A 25,013-nucleotide genomic window follows, 5' to 3' on the forward strand; every position below is an offset into this window, starting at 1 on the left:
AAGGCAGGCAAATCAATACTTAGGCAACAAATAGCCTATAGGCATGGTAAAATATAGCTAAAACCTAAGATCAAGAAAAGGAAAGGCAAAACGGTAGCAAACTAATCCTAAAATAACTGGAGAAAGGAGATTAGAAATTGTATAAAATTAGACTATATGAATGTCCTTCAATGTATGTAACTGTCTTCACTCTGTTTATTTTTGTTCCACGTTGTATTTTTGGTTCCTACCTTTTATGTGCAACATTAATAGGGGCGGAACTAATCGGCTGTGTTTTTGTGTTTCACGTGTTTGTTTAATCGAAGCACTTGATAGTCGCAACTGCAGAGCAACGCAGAATGTAAAGAAAATCTAAGGCAACTAAGGGGAAAATGCAGTTAAAGATATCAGCCCCTCTAGATGACTAGCAGCCTACGAGTTCTCACGGGTTGGAATAGGTCCCACAAGAATAAACCCCGTATTTAATCAAGACCTCAGCCTCGTATCATTTACTGGAGGGAGTTAATGTACATACAATTAATCTCCTAACTCTGATGCAAACGCACCCACTCAAATATCAACTCACTGGACACCTCCGCACGGTGATTCTCTACACAGTCTCTGCTGGGGCTGTCAAGAAGCCTCGTATAGGTGGAATACACGCCTATCAGCCAGACAACGATGACCGGAACAAGAACACTCGCAATAGTCACAGCTGATTTGGGTGAGGTGTCAGTGGGCATTTAAAGTGTAGCGGGAGATGCTGAACCACGTACAGCTGCGGCGTTTTCCTTATATGGAAGGGCCAGCTGACTAAAGAAGGGGGGGGGGGGGGGGGGTGTCTTAAAGGCGCAGTGGCGGCCCAGCCACGTGAATAAATGATCTGACAGCTAATCCAGAAAACAGTAGCGCCGGCTACACTGGTTTAACCAGCGGCCTTTACTCTTTTGATTGGCTCAATAAACTTGGTTTCTAACTATTAGAATTGTAGTAATGTCTATGGAGGCCAATTGGTTGATACGAGAAATAATTTGAAGCAGTTTAACAAAGAATGTTAAACTATTTTTAAAACTGTAATTGAACTTCAATTTATATTAATTATCTGAATCCAGTGGCCAGTTGGAATAGATAATCAACAAAGTTTCCATTTTGCAGCAACAGCGCAAAAGGTTTCAGCAATAATTAGTATTATGTCTGAGTCTAGTTCTGTCTTATCTGCTTTTTTTCGGAATGTGTTCAATACATTACGTTTTTTTTATTCATTATTACCATACAATACATAGATTAAGAATAAATGAAACAAATAATAAAACATTGACCTACTTGAGCAGACAGCTTTTTTTTGCAACCCTGATCTCCTCAGGCAGGTCTTTACGACCAGCAGTGATGCCTCTGAGGGTCTCGGGGCGTAGGACGGGGCATAGGGTTTATACAAGGTGTCACGGAGTTGATCTCTGGGCCCATAGATCTCGGCCTCCGTTACGGGTTGTAGCTTCATTGTGGTTGATTGTGTTCACCTGGTGCCCTGTGATTTCTCCTCCCCCCTCACTTGTGTCTTGTTGATTGATTAGTGTGTGTATTTATGCTCTGTTTGCCCTGTCAGTGGACAGGTAGTGTGTGGGAGATCCTTGTGGCGGCTGACTGTGTTCAGGGAGGACAGTCATATTGAGGCTGGTGACTATGTGCACATGAGAAATAAATGCCCACACCGGGTTATATTTGAACTCTCTGCCTCTCCTTTGCTTGGTCGGGCCGCTCAATTGTCAGCTTCACACAAGGTCACAAAGATATCGTAACATACCAGCAATGCAATTTAAAATGTATTCTTAAAGCAATATCATCTTATTTTCTTCTTACACCTACAGCGCACACCCTGAACATTGTGCTTCTTGTTTACATTTTCCTCTGCACACTCAGATGCAGGACATAACAACACTCTTTTGCTATTTATTTTCATTTTGCAGCACATTTATACTACCAGAATTTTGCTTTACATCTTTATATTATTTGTTTTTTTCTCAAGTAATTTACTTTTGGTGAGATAACTAAAGTTTAGTTCATTTTACCCTGGCTATGGACTGATTCATTATTAGTTGTTACAGAACATACACAAGACGGCGGGTAGACAAACCAATATAGACCCCCCATACAAACAATTAGACAAACAAACATGAACTCGCAATAAACACCAGCGCGACAGCAAAGTTCATCCAGCTCAATTTAGTCCGAATTAAGAGGTTTCAGAGGGGGTAGGGAATTATATAGATGGGGCGCCTTGGCTCGCGCGTCCACCCTTGTATATAAGTCCTAGATCGTGCCTGAAGACCGTCCAAAAGCGATAACTAGCTTATCCTCTTGCGACACCAATATACACTATTCTAGTGGCGCGATGCTCCCCCGACCAGGAGAATATAGACTTTTTTCTGCTACCCTTTGTCTCCAACAACAGCACAGTTAACTGTAGTCCTACACGAGCAGCCTATACACCCGCCATAGAGTTCATCACACTGATGAAACACAGTTTTGTTCTACACTTGCCCTGTACTGCCCACCCGTGATCAATTAGCCTATAATTGTATGTATGCAACCCGGACCGGCACCAGTTACTCCAGCAATGTAGGGAACGTTCCTCCAGCAAGGTAGGGAACTGTGGCGCATCAGGTGATGCATGCACCTTGCGCTGCCCCGGCCTTGCCAACAAGTAGAAGATGGTCACAAACAACGAGTGCTTTTAGATCATCTCGTTTTTAATAGAGACGGCGGTGGTGTGAGTTAAATATATAGATAAAAAGCTGTGACTTTCTCCCTCTCAGCTGCCCCCCTCCAGCCACCCAAACACGGGGGGATATTTACACTCACACCCGCGGCTGCTACTGCAGCCATGTTTAGAGAGGCGATGGGGGGAATATCTCTGGCTGCTTATTTTTAACTGCTGTGTTGGCCGCTGAAACCCCAGAATTTGGCGATTCGTTCAATACAAATCTTTACATTGCTTTCATACAGAAGTTCCACTTTACTGATGCATTTCTTAAAGGTTCCTCCGAACATGAGCTGTGCATGCTTGTATGGCACTTTCGTCCCGAGCAGCATACACAGAGAAAATCAGCCAGGACCAAAGTCCCCTGACACTGATCCGGGTTTATTATCCCCAAATGTTCATTAACCAAACAACGAAACACAACCGCTCAGTTTCACAGGTAATTTTAGGATACCGTCAATCACAGATTCTGGGACGGCAATGTCCAAATGTGGATTTGAAATTACACTTACCAGTTCTGAAGATTTGTTGGTATCGTGCCGACAATGCCAATTTGTAAGGGAAACTTCTACAGCAATGGAGAGTCAGGACTCAGAGAAACACGAGGAGAGTTGGAGCTTTGATGTCAAACACTGGTTTATTACAAGTATCGGCCGGAGAATTCATATCACAAGTCACAGCAGCAAGAGGTTCTGACTGCCCGGGTGGGTTGCCACATAAATTCTGCACAGCCTCTCTCTCGATAGACCTTTTAACTAGTTTACAGAGAGTTAATCAACAGCTGGGCACACTGGTGATATCCCCAACATCTGGAGCTACTGAATCACTTGCCTGACTCTTAGGCTCTGTGACCGAGAGTTGATCGGTCATAAAACTGAGAATATCCAAATATAAGTGCAGCAGCACATTCCTTAAAGGAGATAACAGAGTCACGGTTGGTTATAAACGTCAACAGTTAAATATCTTAGGAGCAAGACAGAATTATTCCCTCATAGCTACCACTGGCTCAGATCATGAAAAACAACTAAATCAGTTACCATAGCTATGCAGATGAAACACATTTACATAACAGGGGGTTACGTATTGTAACCCTAGTTATATAAGCACAGGCGGAGCCCTCTACTGGACTCTATGGGTACTACTCTCTATCATGTTTTGCGTGCTTTCACCTACTGAGTTTACGTAAACGTAGCCGGCCAATCGAGGTGAGCCTACCTGAATGCGCGCGCAGGCCCACAGTATATAAAGGCGGCTACACCCGCCGCCCACTACCCTATACACTCTTCAGGGAGTGGACTAGGAAAGACAGGGCCCCCAGGTAGAGGGCTCCGCCTGTGCTAGGGGTACAATACGTAACCCCCTGTTATATTTCACACAGGCTATGGGTACAGTGGGCGGAGCCCCGATGTATACACGCCCTGTCATCCAACAACATCGACCTACCACACCGTCCCTTACCGGCTTTTGGCTAACATCCATTGCATCCCCACTTCCTCCCATCCGGTTGTAACCGTAGAGAAGTCGGGGCCACAATTTGGATAAGGCACACTTACACACGCTTACTTTGTGTAGAGTGGGCATGGACAATAGTGAGGAAGGCTCTCCCAGCCTGCCTCCAGCCCTGTATGGGGCTGATTGCGCACCATGTCTCCCGAGTCCCTCAGGAGCAAGGGAAAACACAAGTGCTTTATGTCCAGGGGGGGGGGGGTCAGACACCTGCTGACCCACAGCCACCCCCCCTCTCACCAGTCATGCGTTGCCTCGGCAAGCACAGACGAGGACAAGGAGCCAGACATGTCCAGGAGATAACATTTTATGAAGGAGCCTGGCGTAGACCAAGATGCCACCGTCCATATATCTTCTACACTCACGCTGCTGAATAAGGCTGTTTGACACAGCCACAGCCCATGTGGAATGTGCACGGACCCCAGTGGGGAGGGCTCTCCCCGCCCGTCCATAGGCATAATGCACCCGCATAGCCATCCTGTTAGGCGCTTCTTGGAGAGAGCTTTTCCAGCCACACCATCTCCAAAGCACACAAACAGCTGTTCAGTGCGTCTAATGGCAGCCGTGCGCTCTACATAACAAGCTAGCGCACGCACTGGGCAGAGGAGGTGCAATTTAGCATCCCTGGCCTCAATATGGGGTGGAAGATTAAAGCTACCTAACTGAATAGCCCTTGACCTGAACGAACTCCTTACGCTCTTAGGAGTAAAGGAGGAGTTCGGTCTGAGTGTCGCCCTGCTACGGTCACCCCGGATCAAAAGGCAGCTTGGGTGCACCGACAGAGCGGTCAGCTCGGACACTCTTTTGGCCGAAGTCAAGGCAAGTAGCAATGCTGTCTTCCATGACAGTGCTTTCAGAGAGGGGAGTGCTTTCAGAGAGGGGAGCTCCAGAGGCTCAAATGGTTCTGTGACCAGAGCCTCGAGCACTAATGGGCGATTCCCCGGCGATACCACGGCGCCAGGCGGCGGTCTTGGGCCACTAGGATGACTGACAGCTGCTCCCGCATCACCCTCTCCAGGAGGGGGGGGGGGGGGGGGGGGGGGGGGGGTTAAGGTGCAGCGGTGGAAAGGCGTAAAGCAACTTCCTCGGCCATGGCTCGTGTGCAAATGCGTCCACCCCCAAGGGCGGATTGTCCCACCGGGCCAGGGAGAACCACAGGGCACAGTGGCTGTTGCGCCGATGGGTAAACAGGTCCACCTCTGCTCTCCCGAACTGAGTCCAGACCTGCTTCACCACCTCCGGGTGAAGCCTCCACTCGTCTGGCAGGGGTCCCCCTCTTGACATGAGGTCGGCCCCCCCGTTCTGCCGTCCCGGGGTGTGCAGGGCCCTTAGAGACAACACAATCTGTGAAACCCACAACCACAGGTTCTCTGCTGCGGTCAACTAGGCTATTGAGCGGACTCCGCCCTGCCTGTTGATGTACGCCGCTGTGGTGTGGTTGTCGCTCCTCATTAGCACATGTTTGCCCTGTATTAAGGGTTTGAAGTGCTGTAGGACCGACATCACTGCTTGCAGCTCCAGTAGGTTGCTGTGCTGAGCCTCTGTCAGAGGCCAGCAACCACCTACAGCTCTCTCTAGGCACGTCCCCCCCATCCTGTCACTGAAGCGTCTGTGAAGACTGTGATATAGGAGGTCACTTGCACCAGTGGAGCTCCCCTCCTCAGATTCTCTGGGGACCCCCAGAATCGGAGGTTGCTCTCTACTGAGGGGGGGATGGTCACCAGACGTCGTTTGTGTCTTGAGATCTAAACGAAGGCCGGTAAACCACCTCTGCATGCGACGTGCATGCAGGAGTCCGAGTGGCACTATGGAGTGAGCAGCCGTCATGAGACCCAAAGTCTGCATGATGATCAAAGCTGTCACCGTCGCCCCCTGACGCAGCCTGCAGACTACCCGCCACAGGGATGCCTCTCTGCTTTCTGTCAGGGTGGCACGTAGACTGCCTGCATCGAGCAACACCCCCAGATATTCTACCTGCTGGTGAGGTATGGGGGAGCTCTTCTTCCAATTGACCGCAACTCTTTTTCAACCCGACTTGGTTAAGTGTAGGATCAATTGGGCTGTGTGAAACATTGCCCATTCCCTGGACCTGGCCATGACAATGAGGTTGTCCAGATAAAGGAACACCCTCATGCCTGCGGTTGCAGCGCCATAGCTGAATGTGCGTGGGGATAGGGAGTAGCCGAACGCCAGTCTGTTGTACTCGTAGGCTACCCCCTGGACGGCAAAACGCAAATACTTTCTGTGTTTTGGAGCGATTTCGCCATGAAAGTAAGCGTTCTTCAGGTCGATGGTTGTGAACCAATCGCCTGGCTGCACCAGTCCCAGTAACTGTTTCATAGTTAATATATGGAACTTCTTGCATGCAATGTGCTTGTTCAGCATTTAAGATCCAGAATGGGCCTGAATTATTCTTGGGAACCAGGAAGTACAGGGAATAGTGCCCCTTCTCTCTGACTTGAGAGTGCACATGCCGAGAGGAAACCTATCTCCTCCTGGGATGACAGATTTGCCTCTCTCATGCCTCTGAACGGAGGAGGGATGCTGCAAAACTGGAGTGAATAGCCCAGTCTCAGTGTCCTGTCCATCCGCTCTGTTAATACACCACTGATTTTCCATTCTCCATAACATTGTGTTAGGGCAGAGGTGCCCAGTCCGTCGATGCTGGTAGATCGCGAGTCATTCATAAAAAAAAAAATCCAGCTCAGTTAAAATAGACAAAACAGGTTTTGATCCCTCCTCCCTTGGCCTCCCTGCCACTTAATTCAGGAGTTTACTTGATTGACAGAAAAAGCGACCTATCGCTTTCCAGTCTGATAACCCAGAATGCAAACCGATACAAAATCAGTCAAGTGCCCTGAAAACTCAAATTAAGTTAAAGAGACAAACAACAAAATGACTGCGGGACCGAGCAAAAAGCTATATACCACTTCCACCCAGAATTGGAGGAAGAATATTTTTTTGTAATGTCACATTCAAAGGTTATTCGACTTATTTGTAGAGCAAGCGTCGCTCTGCCAAAGAAAGGTAACGTGGAGAGGCATTATCGGAGTGTTCACAAGGCATATGACAGCGACTTCCCTCCGAGTAGCTAGTTGAGAAAGAGAAAGATCATGTATTATTGCTACAAAAACATTATTTCGCAGTCTTAGTGCCGCCAACTCGTTTCTAACATACAAAAAGACAAAAAAATGCGTCTATGGTCGGTGTATTTTCGATCTTCCCGATCCAGACCGATCTCTCTCCCCCGTGTGCGAGGGGGGCGGGGCAGTTTACACACACGCGGCTGCTACATGCAGCAACACACGGCGGAGATGGCGGAGAGTAGCGCTCCTAGGTGTGGTTAAATGTTACCCGTCTTGAGGTGGACAATGCTCATTGCCAAGAGTGTTTAGCATGTAAGGGCGGTAACACGAGCAATCTTTCTAAACATTTAGCAAAAGTGCACCACATTCAGACGGAGGAATGCACCGGGTTCGACTGTCTTTCTAGTAGCTCTGTAGCCCCATCCACGAGTAACGTTTCCACGTCAGGTATTATGTATGCTAGCAGCGACACATGGAGTTAACACAATTATACAAACATGGGTTAATGATTAGAGGTAACTGAGTTACTCTTTATTTTGTTAAAGTTTCAGCTATTCTGTTTACAATTCTGTCATAAGATTATTTAATACGATTTGTTAAAACATTGTTATTTCTTTTGATGTGAAATATTATTTATTTAGTTTAAATAAAAAGCAATGTTAATTTTGTAAACAATTTGTTAAAGAGCAACTTGCAGTTTTTTTTTTTTACTACATTTATGCTTAACTTTGCCTGAAAATTAAAATTAAAAATGTTAATGCAGGATTTGATATGTTTTACAAGACATAAGGGCATGAATTCAGAGGAAAAGGAGCCGTTTTGAGCTCTGCTACTAAAAACTGCTTTTTTTTAACGTCAAAAGCGTCATATTACGTCACATGGGGGAGCAACTTTCTCGGACTCGTTCTCTGCCCAATCCGCGGTAATAGTTTGTAGTTGGTTTGAGCGGTTGTGATTTAGTGAGCTGGTATTTGTTAGGTAATTTTACATTGCATTTCACCATTTGTAATCATGGTGAGCTTGTGTTTGTGCAGGTTGCACAAACTCGAGCCTGTCAGGACATCGAGTCCACGGGAAAAGGACCGGAGCTAGCGTTCTTTCCTGGGTGCGTTGTGCATCCACCTCCCTGCAGCACATACTCTCCACAGCTTTATCAGGAAACCGTATTACATCTCTCTCCCCGCCTTTGCTTCTCTCTCTCCCCTCCGGTACACGGCACCGTAAGTCGTAGTGTGGAGTTGCATTAGGTAACGATGTGGTGGCTGTACTGCTCAAGCCGTCTCCTTTGTGTTTGTTTGTTTCCCCCTGTCTGTGTTGTTTGTGTGGGCATGGTGGTTGTCACTCCTAGCTCTCGGCTCAACCTCCACTCACCTGCTGCAATCAGCTGTGCACCCTCCCCGACTACACACCTGCTTTCCATCAAGCCATTTACAACGGCATATCAACGAAGGCTCCACAGCCTTTCTCCGCCAGATCGTCAATATCAGCCGTATCTCGCGTCTCCCCTCCGGTACACAGCAGCGTAATGTGGAGTTGCATTAGGTAACGCGAGATACGGCTGATACTTGCGCATTAGTTTCTGTTATGGATCAGTATCAACAGTCCTGCCAGTAAAGTTACTATATTATCAATACTACTTTAGTTATAGCCTGATATATATAACTTTACAATGTTGTGATGTGACTGACGTTAGCTAACATTAGCTAACGCCGGTCACTCACCAAGACAGCTGCTCTGTTCTCCACACACCAAAGCTCCATTTATCTCCGATAGCCGTTATTTTATCTAATCCTTGGCTGCTCCTGGTCTCTTGGACGGATAGCAGGTTCATAATTATAATCATATGCATTCGAATATATATTTTCAACCTCTTCTGTGTCAAAACTAGCATTGTGATCCATGTTTATTCATACGTTAGACCGGCCGCTCTCCCCCATGTTACGTCACACGCGGGAGGTCACGTGCGGAGGCATTTTTATGCGGAAGTGAAAATGTCTTACTAAAACTACGCCAGATGTCACTGTAGTGTATATTTCTGTATATTTTTGGGAAAATCTAATGTATTCATCATTTTCCTATACATTTATTCACTGGTGTCTCTAACCTGCAAGTTGTTCTTTAAGTTAATTTAATAATATATGTATTTTTGAATCAAGTATTCATCTTTATTGTCTTCATTGTTAGTTTCCACATGCCTAAACCAACCTCAAGCTAAATCTAAAAGTTGATGGCTAAATAAGAGCGTTTCGTGGTCGTCATAATGCCGTCTCTTTGAAACGGGCATTATGGGGAAATGTGGAATGTGGAGAGAGATGACTCTTACTCTGGGATAAATGCAATCGTTTTTACTGAATACATTTTACACACACATATCAATCTAGAACTAGAGTTACACTACGTAACCCACTGTTCTTCTGCGGAGGTCCCTGAACGCCCCGCGGCCACTCTCACGGGGGCCGCGCCTCATAATGGGTGTCCAATTAACATCGTATGAAAACGGCCTTGCCGATCTCAACAAGACAATATGGGAAAATGTGGAATTATGGAGGGAGATAGTCTGCGATCAATGCCATCGTTTGCATTTTTCATCGACACATATCACTCTAGAACTAGGTTACAATACGTAACCCACCGTTCTTGCAACAGGGCCTCTTCTCGACTTCCTGTTGAAAGGAAACTCCTCCCAGGATGATAGATTTGACTCTCTATTGCCCCTGAATGGAGGAGGGACGTTGCAAAGCTGGAGTGAGTAACCCAATCTCAGTGTCCTGCGGCTCCTGCCCCTCTACTCTTTCAGTACACAGCTTTTGTGGGGCTTCCATTTCCCACAAAACTGTGTTCAGGGGACATGCCAGCAGCTGTGGAGCCAAAGCTAAGAAGCTTTAGTATTCTCTGGTGGCCTACTCCGCTGCCAAACCTTCCATAAAAAGGGAGTTTTGGCATGGGGGCTGACACAGAAAAGGGCCGATTTTCTACTGAGGTCCTTGAACGCACCGCGGCACGCTCCCGGGTTATGGCTAGAAAGGATCCGTCTAGTGTAAAACTCTCGCGATAGTTTGCAAGTCACGTGGTGGAATGTTTACGTTTGGCAGGCAGCCTTTCAGTTACGATCGTTAACATCAGTGGGCCACAGCAAATGATGGTGAGAAGCTAAACCATCTATTAATTATGTCAATGACAGGGAGTGTGATTATTGAAATAGGGTGTTAGCGGTCTTGCTGTTCAAAGAAGAATGACAACACTCTAGATCACCAACACTATGGTTTATTTTTTATTCACAGGCAACTTAACGTTGTCGCAGTAAAAGTCCCAAGATAGCTGGTGCAATACAATGTTCCCTTTCAGTGTTTTACTATTATGTCTGATGTTTCTCTATTAATATTACTGCTGCATTAATGTGTATGTTGCATGTTACTGCTGTAGATGTGTTTCCGAGCCGCTCCAACGAGAGTTACAACGAGAACGTGACGTCATATTTACACAAGACGGATCCTTTCTAGCCATAACCACGCTCCCGTGGGGCCGCGGCTCTGTCCTAATGCGGTCTCTTTGAAACGCACATTATGGTGAAACGTGGAAATGTGGAGAGAGATGACTCTTATGCCCCGGCCCCACGAGGACGAAAACGGTCGTTTGCGTTACTGTTTAGTGTCATATAGACCATTCGGCCACACTAGGACGACCGAATAAGACAGTAAACAACTGCGGAAACGATAACGGGTCCCAAGGTGGATAGAACGGCATACGCAACGCTCTGGGGGGTCCAACGGCTCCGTGTGTAAACCCTATACGATAATTTTCTGATAATGATGAGGCAATAGCCCCGCCTCTCCCCACCTCTGCTGCTCACCCCCGCGTCAAAGTAAACTGCACACTGAATTCCGATTATTTATCTTTCTCTCATGGACATAAACGCGAGTGAAGTCTAATCTGACAGGACGGAGACACGCAGCTCTGCTCACCTGCAGCTCCTCCCGCTGTGATTCAGCGGTGAACGGAGCAAAACACACACTTCAAGTCAGATCATCACCCTTAGCTATTTTAATTACCTCTCAAACTAGCCTACCTAAACTAGATATAAATATGTTTATTTTTACTGTCGGCCGGGTCACTCATTACTGGATCAGCTGCTGCATGAGACAGACACTGACGCTGTCCGAAGACAGGGAGGAAAAAGAGAGGCTCCATGTATTATATTATTATTAGGGCCGGGACTCGATTAAAAAAAATGAATCTAATTAATTAGAGGCTTTGTAATTAATTAATCGAAATTAATCGCATTTTTAATCACATAAATATTTGACCTGAGAACAGTGAGAAGCAATTTTTTTCACATGGATTTTAGTATACCATTGAATAATGACTGAATACATAAGCTTAAGCAACAAAACATTGTTTATTCTTTTCAAGGTGGTACTTAACCAAGACCAACAGAAAAGTGCAATTTTTGCCATAAAGTGTAGCAATAGCATATTTAGGAATATAGTACATTTCAGAGATTCAGGTAGCCTATAGGTAGGTAGACCTTCTGTAAACTATAACAATTTGTTTTTTAAGTAAAACACAATACTTTCAAGTACATTCAGAACATTGGAAACCCTGACTATTAGAAAACATCTCTCCGTTGCTTCAGAGGCCATAACAGACTTTGTTGATTTACCAACAGTTGATTTAAAAAATCTAATAAATTTCAGTCCAACTCTCTCAATAACCTTGGCCAAAACAATAAACAGTTCAACATAAAGTGCCAGTTGCACCAACAACGTAATACATAGTTCAACACAAAGTGTACCATTTAAAATAAAATAAAAAAGTGCCAGTGATTGACCTCAATCCCTCCTATTCTTCCAATATCCTGATGAAAAATAAAATCTCTGTTGCATAGGCCACTGTTTGATCAACGCGAATTGGGTGTGGGTCCTCCGAGTCGGGCTAACATCCACGCTAGCTTCCACGCTAGCTGCTATATGTTTTGCATTGAGGTGATACTTGAGGCTTGATGTGCTGCGGTGATATGCGAATTCCTTTTTGCATAATTTGCAAACAACTGTGCTCTTATTGACGCTTCCATCCGTCCGTTTTTTAAAACAAAATGTCCCATCCACGGGGCCAACCAAAGCGGTCTCATCAGCTTCTTCGTTCATGTTTGACTATTGTTCACTGTGGTTTGTTGTTGTCTGAAGTCATGAACGTTAGTTGGTGCTCCAGTATAATCGGTACCCCTGAAACTCATCCAGTGAGAAACGTTCCGCGGTGCAAAAATAAGTGCGATTAAAATGCGTTAATTTTTTTAACACGTTAATTTTTGTGTAATTAATTAATCTTAATTAACACGTTAAAGTCCCGGCCCTAATTATTATATTATATAGAGTCGTTATTCATTTGTTTTAAAGCTCAATAAATAACAAAGAAGACCTTTGACCGGCACTTTTATAATTTTGCCCGGAAGATTTAAACTTTAATACACGTTGACTGGCGAAAAACTGCCCGGTTCCCTCGGCCCTCACTGCGGAGAATAAACAGAAGGGCAACCATGACAACCATGCTTCTTCGCTGCTTTTGTGGAGGAAGTTACAGCGCCACGTACAGGCTCCTGCATATGTACTGCAGCTTCTCCAGCGGTTGGAGCTAAACGGAGCTCTCTCGTGTGGACAGACACTATCCGGTGAATATTGCGTGTGGACGGAAGCTTTTTTGCGATTGCATTTGCGTTAATCCTATGCGTTTTGCCGTATGCGTCCTCGTGGGGCCGGGGCCTTACTCTGGGATAAATGCAGTGGCGTTTTCTCCTGGATGCCAAGGGAAGCCAGGCTTCCCCTGTTTTTTCGGATTGTAGTTATAATTTTAATAAATAAATAAAAACGCTTTGTTTAGTTTCGGAAATTCTTTGTTGTGTGTTGCTGCCGGCCCGTCTCTCCCCCATTCTCATTGAGTATTTTACAAAGAGTGAAACAGCGCTCCTCTAGATGTTATGGTGAAACAGTAGATTGCAATCTCTGTTGCGAGAGGAGGCCAGCCGAAATTTGCTTCCCTTGGTGAAAAAAAATGGAGGGATTGACCAATCAGATGAGGCTCACGTCATGCCCCTGCCAACCTGTGATTGGTCAGGGCCATGCCAAGGGAAGCCAGAGGCGGCTGGCTTCCCTTGCCTCACAATCCAATCAAATCGCATCAACTTAGTGGTGCAGTGACGCGTCCCAAAAAGCGGAAGTAAGCTGCGCTCGGTTTCCCTCGACAAAATAGCAATGGGATTTCTCCATAGGATTTTGGAAAATAGCTCGAAAAAAGGTCAGTGGAAAACGAACCTGTTAGGTCACGTTTTGTTCAGTCGGATAATATCCACATGTCTACCCTACTTTTTAATTTTCGAATCATAAATCTAATCGATAGAAGATAGATAGCGTCACTGCACCACTCTCACCGCCGTTAGAAAGTGGCAAGCAACTGAAGCAAGTGCAATTATGGAGGGTGGAGATTTGGAGTATTTAATCAAAAATAATTGTACTAAACTTCCGCTGCAGCAGCAACAACAAATACAATCTGATGACAGGCCAATGCCCAAACTGGAGCTGTGTACAGCGAGGAACAAAGGAGCGAACCGGACGTAAGACGTTAAAGGTCTCCTGATTTAGTTTGTGAATGAATGCTTATTAGAGTTTCGGCTGGAGAGTGCGTGCGGACCTGTCGGTCAGATAACAGGCGTGTGTAAGTCCTGCATCTGTATGATACAAATGTGTGTAAAATGATACCGGGCGCTATAATCACTCATCTGGTTACGTTATTACATTGACCACCACACCCCCCCCACCCCAAAAGAAAGGACGTATTATTGGCTTCCCCTAATTTTTTCCCCACGCCACGCTACTGGATAAATGCATTCGTTTTCACTGAATGCATTTCTCATACACACATCACTCTCTCTTGAACCCGCACAGTGTTTTGACAGCACTTCGGTTTATTCCACTCACATGTACGCGCCCACCTACTGGCTCCTATACTGGAGTTTACAGAGGGGGCGGGGAGTGTGGGACAGTGTTCTTTCCTCTGGGGATGAGCAAGAAGCAGCCACGCTGCAACTACTCCTCACCCACGTGACCAAGGAGATCGATCCAAAGAGCCCTTCCATAAACACGGGGGGCCCGGGAGATCAACACAGTCCTTTTGGAAAGTGCCATGCCGCGTGATCCCTCACCGGGATATCACACAGCATCGCTCTGATCTGGTGAGTGTGTTGATTAGATAGATACACACTCCTACAACAAGGTGTCACCACATAGTTGTTATCTATGTTTAAATCTTTATGTAATGGAAAGGACCGGAACAAGGCCCTTGATTAAACTTGGCTAAGAATTTAGCAAGGAGCGCGAGTCAGTTCATACAACAAACAAAACATGGTACCAGGAGTAAATTATGAAGTAAAATAAAAACACATTAAGTGAGGAGTTGTGACAAGCGACATGGATTCATTAAAGCCACCGGAGACGCTAAAACTTTCGGGAAATGTCATCAGCAACTGGCGGTCGAAAGAAGGGACATTCAGCTGTAAGCGCTGCGGCTCGAAGCACAAACCACGACAGTGTCCGGCATTTGGGAAGCAATGCTCTAATTGCCAGGGCCAGAACCATTTTTCTAAGCAGTGCTTCTCAAAAGGAAATGAGAGGAAGAAAGGAAAGTCTGGAAACATAGTGGAAGACAATGATTTAAGTGAGACATTTTTTGTTGGCATGGTGAACTGTGAAACTGAGCAAAAAGAGGTTAATGCAATCAGAGAAGACAAATGGATAGCTCCACTGATGATTAACGGGACAATAATAACTATGAAACTGGATACTGGTGCAAAAGCAAACCTGATGAGCATGTCTGACATCAAGGCAATGAAAGATAAGCCACAAATAAAATAAGAACACAGGCACTAAAAGATTATAATGGACAGAAAATCAACAGTTCTCATTTATAACACTCCGTTCGATGTCTCACTATGGGATGCGCCTCATCGCCGTCATTCAAACACCTCTTCTCGCTTCAGAGCACATCTCAACATATCAGTAGCCGGGCTAGCTTGACAGTCCACAGACTGAACCCAAAGCTAACTTTCGGTCGACGGACGCTCGCCGGCTACTTTTCTGCTTCGCAAGAAGACTGTTAATACCAACACACCAGTTAGTATTGCAATCTACCTCGCCGTTTCTTTCTTCGGAAATAAAGGTACGGTTTTGATTTTTCAAGCTAGTGACACACCTGTTGCTAGCTTGCCTTCCCTCACACCACAGTAGCGAGGACGTTTTTTCTTTTTCTCTCTCACACCAGAGGAGGGGAAGATAAAAAGGTATTAACACACCAGTTAATATTCTTTGAGAATAAAATTCTACACCGTCGCTTTTTCTCCGGATTAATGACAGGTGGGGAAAGAAATTTTTCTTGGCAACGTACCTTTTACGAGCGGGTCCTCTCCACGCTGTCACCACGGCGAACGAGATGGACGCTTCTCTCCCTCACACCAGAGGAGACAGGGACTCGTAGGCTCGGCTCTGCGGCTGCGGGTTGAAGATATCAGGCACAAACTCACACCAGGTCTGCTTGTCCTGCCTCGGGCTGGAACACGCCCAGGAGGCTATCGACAACCCCGGCTCGTGCGGGCATTGTGCCCGCTTCACCATCAAGAGCCCCCGCCGACGGCTAGCACGCCAAGCTAGCTTGTCAGGACTGGACCCCTTCATGTCCGCTGTTTCGCCGGCCGGCAATCAAGACATGGGGGCGTCCACCGCAGAAATTGAGCCCCGCGCTGTGTCAGGCTGGGGCTCAATAACAGCGGCAGCTGCTGAACCGGAGCCCCGCGCCGTGTCAGGCTGGGGCCCGGTGGCGGCAACAGCTGCGAGAGCGGAGCCCCACGCTGTGTCAAGCTGGGGTACCCAACTGGACCTCACCATGGTCTCGCCCGCGGAGGATGTCCTGGAGTTGGACTACATGGAGGACGAAGAGGATGCCTCTGAGTTCCTCCTGTCCGACTCGGATGAGCAAGAAGATGATATCTTCGTGTCATCAGCTCAGGCTGCAAAGCCGGGAGCGATGGCTGCTCTCCCGGGCGATAGCGCACCAGCTTCGCCCTGTCTGAGCATGGACCTGCAGGCCGTGTGTCAACGCGCCGCGTCCAGGCTGGACATCCCATCGCCTGAAATGGCCAAGGAGACCTCCAGGTCTCGCTACGAGGGGAAGACTTTGCCCCAGGCAGCGAGGACAAAGAGGCAGCTCCTTCCAGTCTTCCCGGAGATGCTGGACGAGGTGTCGGTCTCGTGGAGAGACCGCCCCTTCAGTAATAAGGCCCCAATCCAGGGTGCCTCCTCCCTGGACTGTGACGGTATGGAGAGGCTCGGCCTGCTCCGCATACCGCCCATGGAACCGCTGGTGGCAGCCCACCTCCAACCGAGGCTTGCTCTGACACCAAGCAGGAACCCCACTCTACCGGTGAAGGCAGACCGATTCCAGTCAGCGATGACGGAACGGGCCTATAAAGCCGCAGCGTTGTCCGCCAGGGCACTCAACGTATCCTCACTGCTGACCGCCTACCAGGCGGAGCTCTGCGAGGACCTGTCGAGCAAACCTGGGCCGGGCGTGTGGGACGAGATCGCAGCGATCACGGACATTTGCCTCCGTGTGCAGCGCTGTGCAGTCCAGGCCACGGGCAAAGTCATGGGCAGAGTGGTGGTACAGGAGAGAGCCAGGTGGCTCAACCTGACCAACCTTCCAGACCGGGAAAAGGAGGATGTTCTCGACATGCCTATCGTTCCCGAGGGTATTTTCGGCTCCGCTTTAGTCTCGAGGCAGTGGAGGTGTGAGTCGAAAAAGAAGGAAGACGAGGCCCTTCACCTCTGTCTCCCCCGAAGGGTCCAGCCATTACCTGCGACGGTCTCGCAGCAGTCCTTCGCCCAAGTTGCCTCACGTCCTGCCCGGTTCAAGGTACAGAGGCAGCAGAGGCCACAGCCCGCCCCGAGTCCCCAGCCCAGGCAGGAGACGAGGACGAGCTGGCAGAGAAAATCTCCGGTTCCGGCAGCAGCTGTTCAGGCACAGCCGACTCAGATTTTCCGTCACCAGTCGAGAAAGAAGAAGAGGGCGGCCTGACTGCCTCCTCTCCTCTCCTCGGTGACAGAGCTGGAAGTTCCCTGTTCCCCAGCTCCAGATGTGTTTTCGGGGTGCTACCAGGCCCCCATCTTCTCGCCACCTCGAGTGATGCCGCAACGCCATCCTCAAGTTCGCGCCAGAAGGGAAACGGACTTAATACCAGAGACAGCGAGTTCTGCTATCTGCCTAAGTCACAAAAACACATGTCACAAATACCGTTGTTTTCGAATAAACCCTTTTTCACCGTCGCATCCAGGCTTCAAGCCGAGGGCGCAGTCCAAAAAAACGAAAAAAAAAACAATAAAAACAATAAACAGTCTGTCACCTGTCCCTCTTTTGAGAGCAGCTACGTCCTCTCTCAAAAGGCGGATAATAGACGGGTCTGTGAAAGCACCACCGCCACGCGCATGCGCAGTGCCGGCTGGAGCTGTGAAGACACCACCGCCACGCGCATGCGCAGTGTCGGCTGGGGTTATCAACCTGGGGTACCGCCGTGTTCAGACGCTAGAGGGCCCCATAACACAACAAATAGAGACTCAGAGGGAAAGAGACGTGACATCTCCGCTCGCTTTAAGGAGCGAAAGGTGGAAGATGCTAACAGCTTCTGCTTGGGTTTTAAAGACAGTAACACGGGGCTACAGGCTGCAATTCGCTGTCACCCCCCTTCGCTTCTCGGGCATTCTTTATTCACAAACCCGGGGAGAGTCAGCCCATATTCTGGAGCGAGAGATTCTCTCGCTACTAGAAAAGAAGGCTATATCTATAATACCCGCCGAACAGAGTCAGAGCAGCTTTTATTCCAAGTATTTCCTCGTTCCCAAACAGGGAGGGAACGGAATTCTGCCAATACTGGATTTGAGAGCTCTGAACAACTATCTCAAAAGATACAAATTCAGAATGCTCACTCACACATCTCTGCTACGTCTCGTGCGACAAAACGACTGGTTCACATCAGTTGATCTGAAAGATGCGTATTTCCACATCCCAGTATATTACCCACACAGGAAATATCTGAGGTTCGCATTTCAGGGTGTCTTTTACGAGTACAGAGTACTTCCCTTTCGGTCTGTCTCTCAGTCCAAGAGTGTTTGTGCGATGTACGGAAGCCGCGATAGCCCCGTTAAGACAACAGGGTATTCGCCTGGCAACCTACCTGGACGACTGGCTGCTTCTCGCACAGTCGGAACAGAAGGCTATTACGCAGACAAATATCCTCGTAAAACACCTGCTTGACCTGGGTTTCATAATAAACACAGAAAAGAGCATGTTGTCCCCAGCCCAGACTGTAAACTTCCTGGGTCTACACCTGAACTCGGTGCCCTTTACAACCCGCCTGTCAGCGGAAAGAGTGAAAGCTTTCAGAGCTTATCTCGCTCATTTCAGGCTGCGCAAATATGTTCTCTTCAGATCATGTCTGCGGTTACTGGGGCTCATGGCGTCAGCCATCCTCGTGGTACGACTGGGACGCTTACACATGAGGGAGTTTCAGCGCTGGGTAGCCGCCCTCAGACTAAACCCTGCGCATCATGGCGCGCGGAGAGTGATGGTCACTGTGAAATGCGTAATGGCACTGAGCCACTGGCTGCACCCGACTTTTCTAGTACGGGGCGTGCCTATGGGTGCTGTCCTATCGTGGAAGGTGGTCACCACCGACGCATGTCTGACGGGCTGGGGAGGTATTTACGAAGGTGTACCGGTGAGGGGTCTCTGGAGCAGAGACCTCCAACGGTCGCACATAAATTACCTGGAGCTTTTAGCGGTGTTCCTCACCCTGAAACGCTTTCTGCCTTTTCTCAGAGGACACCATGTCCTCGTGAGGACAGACAGTACGACTACAATATCGTATATAAACCGTCAAGGGGGTTTGCGTTCTCTCCAGTTACACATGCTGGCACGCAAACTGATCTTGTGGAGCTGTGGTCGTCTCCTCTCTCTGAGAGCGACGCACGTACCAGGAGTGATGAACCTCGGGGCAGACCTGCTGTCCAGAGGTGTACCACTGTATGCAGACTGGACTCTACATCCAATGTTTGTGAGTCAGCTGTGGGTGCGTTACGGCCGAGCCGCGGTAGATCTGTTCGCGTCAAAAGAAAATGCTCATTGTCAGCTGTTCTTTTCAATGCGCGATCTAAACGCACCATTAGGAGTGGACGCGCTCGCGCACGCTTGGCCTCCGGTCCTCCTGTACGTGTTCCCACCCATGGCTCTGATACCCCCAACTCTGGCCAGAGTGAGAGAACAGCGCCACACACTGATCCTGATAGCTCCGCACTGGCCTGCAATGTACTGGCTGGCGGAGATTTATCAGCTGCTGTGCGGACAGCCGTGGCAGCTCCCCCTACGCAGGGACATACTGTCTCAGGCAGGGGGGACGATCTTTCACCCACACCCGGAGCGCCTGGCCCTATGGGCCTGGCCCTTGAGTGGTACAATCTGAATACAGTGGTTCTCCCGCAGAAGGTGATAAACACTATTCAGAGTGCAAGAGCTTCCTCCACCAGGTCTCTCTATGACTGTAAGTGGAGGGTGATTGAGAAATGGTGCCTTCAAAAAGGACACACCTCTTTTCAATGTCCTGTTGGGGTGATTTTATCATTTCTACAGGACCTAATTGATAAACACAGAGCTCTTTCTACTATCAAAGTATACCTGGCTGCTATTGCTGCATGCCATGTGGGCTTTGAGGGTAAGACGGCTAGCCAACATCCTTTGGTCTGCCGTTTTATGAAGGGAGCTCGCAGGTTCCTGACTGTTTCCAGGTCACTGGTGCCCTTATGGGATTTGACAGTGGTTTTAGATGGGCTCACTCGAACCCCATTTGAACCCCTGGAAGGAGCTGACATGAAGCACCTGTCGCTGAAGACAGTGCTGTTAAGGCCCAGATACACCGGCCCGAAATCGGCAATAAATGGGAGTCGGGCCGAACATGAGCGTGGGCACGCCCTATTCGGAGTGGTGTGCGCCGCACCGTCGGGTATTTTCTGCCGACCTGACGCCTTTTCTTGCCGATTCAACATGTTGAATCGGCATCGGGAACACCACCGGAAGTCGGACAAAGGGATAACACTGATTGGCTGTTCAGCTAGCGAATCAGTGCATGAGAAGCGTTAACGGAAGTGAGGGAGGTAAACAAATTATTTAAAATGGAAGATGGAACACACACGGACGGCTATTTCACCTCATCGGTTTATAGAGCTCCTGTTCGTTCATGTTTTCAATGGATGAGAGTGAAAATGGAAAGAAAAACGCTATTTGTTGTTTGTTTATATCACAGAGTCTGTTCTTCTTCTCTGTCTTCCGGTTGTTCCGGTTGTTGCCTCTTTTGAATGATGAATACACACTACTGCCGCTTGCTGGTAAGGAGAGTTATTGCCACTCACGCATGCGCAGTTTATACGTGCTCGGCTCGGATTTGCGGTGTGTTCCAGTCGGCAAATACGCAGGAGAGTCCGGCGACGCAACAGTCGGTGTCGGCGACTTCTCAGGTGACTGGCCGGTGTATCTGAGCCTTTACTGGCCCTGGCATCCGCCAAGCGAGTCAGTGATATTCATGCGCTCTCTGTACATCCTTCGTGCACTCAGTTTGCCCCGGGACAAACGAGAGTGTTGTCTGAAGCCCAACCCTGCCTTTATACCTAAGTTGGTTGGTTCATGTACCCCAATTGACATTGAGGTATTTCCTCTGCCGCTGTGTTCCTCCGGGGAACAGCGGCCGAATTTGCTGTGTCCAGTTCGTGCTTTACGCACTTATATGGACAGAGGTCAAAATAGTTTCGTTGTAGTGACCAACTCTTCATATCCTGGGCTAACCCTCAGAAGGGCAAGCCCGTTACCAAGCAACGGCTCTCCCACTGGATTGTGGAAGCGATTGCTTATGCCTATGCGAGTCAGGGTTTGCAGGCACCTACGGTTCTGCGTGCTCATTCGACTCGTGGTCTGGCTACATCCTGGGCTTTGTTCAAGGGTGTTTCCATCCAAGACATTTGTGCAGCGGCGAGCTGGTCCTCGCCGCTCACCTTTGTCCGCTTTTACAGGCTAGACGTCTCTGCTCCTAGTGTGGCCCGAGCAGTGCTGGGCCCCGTGTTGAGTCAGAGCTCTACCTGTTAAGTTCTGGTTGGTTTGGTGATTTTCGAGATAAGCTTGTCTGGCAATACGGGAGCTTCAATATCCCATAGTGAGACATCGAACAGAGTGTTATGCATGAGAACTATAGGTTACTTACGTAACCCCAGGTCCCAGAGTAACATGTAGTGAGATGTCTCACCAGAAGGCCCTCCTTGCTAAGGTGAAGCGAGAAGAGGTGCTTATTTTGAATGAGGATGCGACGTGGCGCAAGCTACTTATAGGGTGGGTGGATTCCCTGACGCTGACGTCAAGATCACCAGCCAATCAGGATTGGCGTAATGATATTGATGCTTCTGTTTGCTCCGCGATGAGGCGTATCCCATAGTGAGACATCTCACTACATGTTACTCTGAGAACTGGGGTTACGTAAGTAACCTATAGTTTGGGTGTGTGCATATTAAAGGTAACCTCAAAAGGTAAAGTGCACCACCTACTTTTCTCTGTTGTCGCTGATGGACTTGATTCACCGCTGAGTGATAAAGCATGTGAAGATTTGGAACTTGTCAAGAGAGTGTATTGCATCAACACAACTCTGAGTACACCAAATGACTCAATTGATTGTATAGTACAGAGTTATGCAGATGTGTCTAAGGGTTTTGGTGTGTTGGCCTTCACATACAAAATCCAGCTCAAAGAAAATGCACAGCCAGTTGTGCATGCTGCAAGAAGAGTTCCAGCGCCACTCAGAGATCGCTTAAAGAAAGAGCTCAACAGAATGACAAGGCTCGGAGTGATACAAAAAGTTGAGGAGCCAACAGACTGGGTTAACTCGATGGTCTGTGTAAAGAAGAAAAGTGGTGATTTAAGAGTGTGCATGGACCCAAAATATCTTAATGAAAACATCAAGCGTGAACATTATCAGATACCCAAGTGTGAGGAAATCACAGGTGAAATGGCGGGTGCCAGCTTCTTCACAAAGCTTGATGCGTCTCAAGGCTTTTGACAGCTGAAACTGGATGAAAGCAGCACCAAATATTGCACCTTTAATACACCATTCGGTAGATATTGCTTCCTCAGACTGCCCTTTGGGATCATCTCAGCATCCGAAATATTTCACAGAACGATGGAGCACATCATTGAGGGGCTGGATGGTGTTCGAGCATATGTTTATGACATCATTGTGTGGGGGTCTACACTACAAGAACACAATGAGAGGCTGAAAAAGGTGCTGGAGCGCATACACAAGTATGGACTCAAGCTTAACAAGAGCAAATGCGAGTTTGGAGTTCAATAAGTTGTCTTTCTCTGAGACAAGCTCTCTGCACAAGGTGTACAAGCTGACCAAGAAAAGATCAGAGCCATACAGTATATGCCAAGGCCCACAGACAAGACAGGTGTACTTCGCATTATGGGGATGGTCAACTTCATAGGTACATTTATTCCAAACCTATCTGCAAAGACATCTTGCATCCGTGAGCGCCTGCACAAAGAAAATGAGTTTAAATGGACTGAGAGCAAGAGTGGAAAACACTCAGACAGACACTCACAACTGCACCTGTATTGACATTCTTTGACCCAACAAAGAAGATTAAAGTTTCAACAGATGCTTCAAAGGATGGAATAGGCGCAGTGCTCCTACAAGTTGAAGGTGAGCATTGGAAACCAGTGGCCTATGAATCCAGGTCAATGACACAGACTGAGTGCAGATATGCTCAAATAGAAAAAGAATGTCTGGGACTGGTTTATGGCTTGGAGAAGTTCCACAGCTACATTTATGGCCTACCTTCATTCACAGTAGAGACAGATCATCGTCCACTTGTATCCATCATTAAAAATAATTTAAGTGAAATTACACCAAGGATACAGAGTCTCATAATGAAGATGCAGAGATATGACTTTGAGCTGATCTACACACCTGGAAAGCACCTGATACTTGCTGACGCTCTCTCACGAGCACCTACAGTGGATAATGTGAGTACAACTGAAGAGGATGTGAAAAGTCATGTGAACATGGTGTCTGCTGCTCTTCCTGTATCAGACACAAAGTCCAGACAGATATCTGAAGAAACAGCAAAAGACACAGAGCTGCAGTGTGTCATTGCAAATATGCAAAATGGATGGCCTGTAGGTTCCTGTCCGCTTTTCTACCACATCATAGGTGAACTGAGTGTCGTTGATGGACTATTACTGAAACAACACAGGATTGTCATTCCACGCGCATTGAGACAGGAAGTACTACAAAGAATACATGAAGGTCATCCGGGTTTTGAAAAATGCAAAAGACGGGCGAGAGACAGTGTTTTCTGGCCTGGAATAAATAAAGACATCGACAGACTGATTGGTACGTGTGACACATGCCAAACACACAGAAATAAACGGACTAAAGAGCCCATGATGGTGACTGATGTGCCAACAGCACCATGGGATAGAGTTGGAATGGATTTGTTTCATCTCAAAGGTAAAGACTATTTAGTGCTCATTGACTATTACTCAAACTTTCCTGAAATGGCACTACTGTCATCATCAACATGTGTCATAACCAGACCCGGCACCAGAACAAATCTAAAGGGAGGGCATATTATTTTCATGGGAGGGCACACAAAACCGTCATGTGCTGCGGGCCTGCGGCACAATATATATCAAACAGCAAGGCCAACAGCATTGCGTAAAGACGCACACTTATCGCAAATACATACACAAATAAAGGGCAACATAGAAACCACTTTTGAAACATCGTGTGCGTGGCAGCACAAACACTGGTAAATCACGAGCAAGGCACACTGGTTAAGGATGGCAGCTTCCTCATCGTTGCACTCAGAAAGAAATAGACAGAGACGATGAACTGTTTAGCCCGCCTTGGGCATGGTTTATTTGCTATGCACTGCACTCGGACATGCTGTGGAGTGAATCGAGTCACCTCTGAGAGGGAGTTGGTTGACAGCTAAAAAAGCTATAATATCAACGACAGCTGACACGTAATAATGGTTCCGTGCCAGCTGATCTGCACCAAAGTACTAATTTCCTTATTTGTTTCGCGTATCTGTCTCTCTCTCCACAAACTCTCAAATGAAATGTGTTCTTTTGATGCGGCATGCCTCAGCAGTCCTTTATCAGTCTGTAATGCGTGTTTCCAGTCGCAAAAAACCTTTGACAGTAAAAGCTGCATCAGATGAAGACGTATTTAGCCTACTTTAAACTGTCTACAGGGGAAACAAAAGGCTTTTAACGAATTATTCAAGTATAATATTCAAGCCATGGTCTGTTGTTGTACCATGCAGCGGCAAAAGTGCGCTTCTTTCCTGAAAACAATCTCCCTGGATAACGATCCAGTTTCACCTGGTTGGGTTTATTAACCCCAAGATCATCTGGGGCTGTTGGTCTTTGAGCAGTTGCTGGCCCAATAGTAGCCTACCTGTTGATGTGCTGCAAGGTAACGTTTGTAGTGGAGGCACCGGCACGGAGGAGGAGGAGGAGGATGCTGGCGGGTGTGGTACAGGGTGTGG

The 25,013-nt window shown here is 47.6% G+C and overlaps 1 long non-coding RNA gene across 1 annotated transcript in view; it reads right to left on the bottom strand.

Annotated features, from left to right (window-relative positions):
• LOC307035204 overlaps positions 1-681 on the bottom strand; it is a 29,105-nt gene extending 28,424 nt beyond the window's left edge. Inside the window, exon 1 of the long non-coding RNA XR_013807048.1 lies at positions 566-681. This is a non-coding gene — a long non-coding RNA (uncharacterized lncRNA). The remainder of the gene's footprint in view (positions 1-565) is intronic.
• Between the last annotated feature and the right edge of the window lie 24,332 nt (positions 682-25,013).

The sequence above is a fragment of the Notothenia rossii genome (genome assembly GCF_949606895.1).
Source record: "Notothenia rossii genome assembly, chromosome: 4".
Classification (NCBI taxonomy): Eukaryota; Metazoa; Chordata; class Actinopteri; order Perciformes; family Nototheniidae; genus Notothenia; species Notothenia rossii.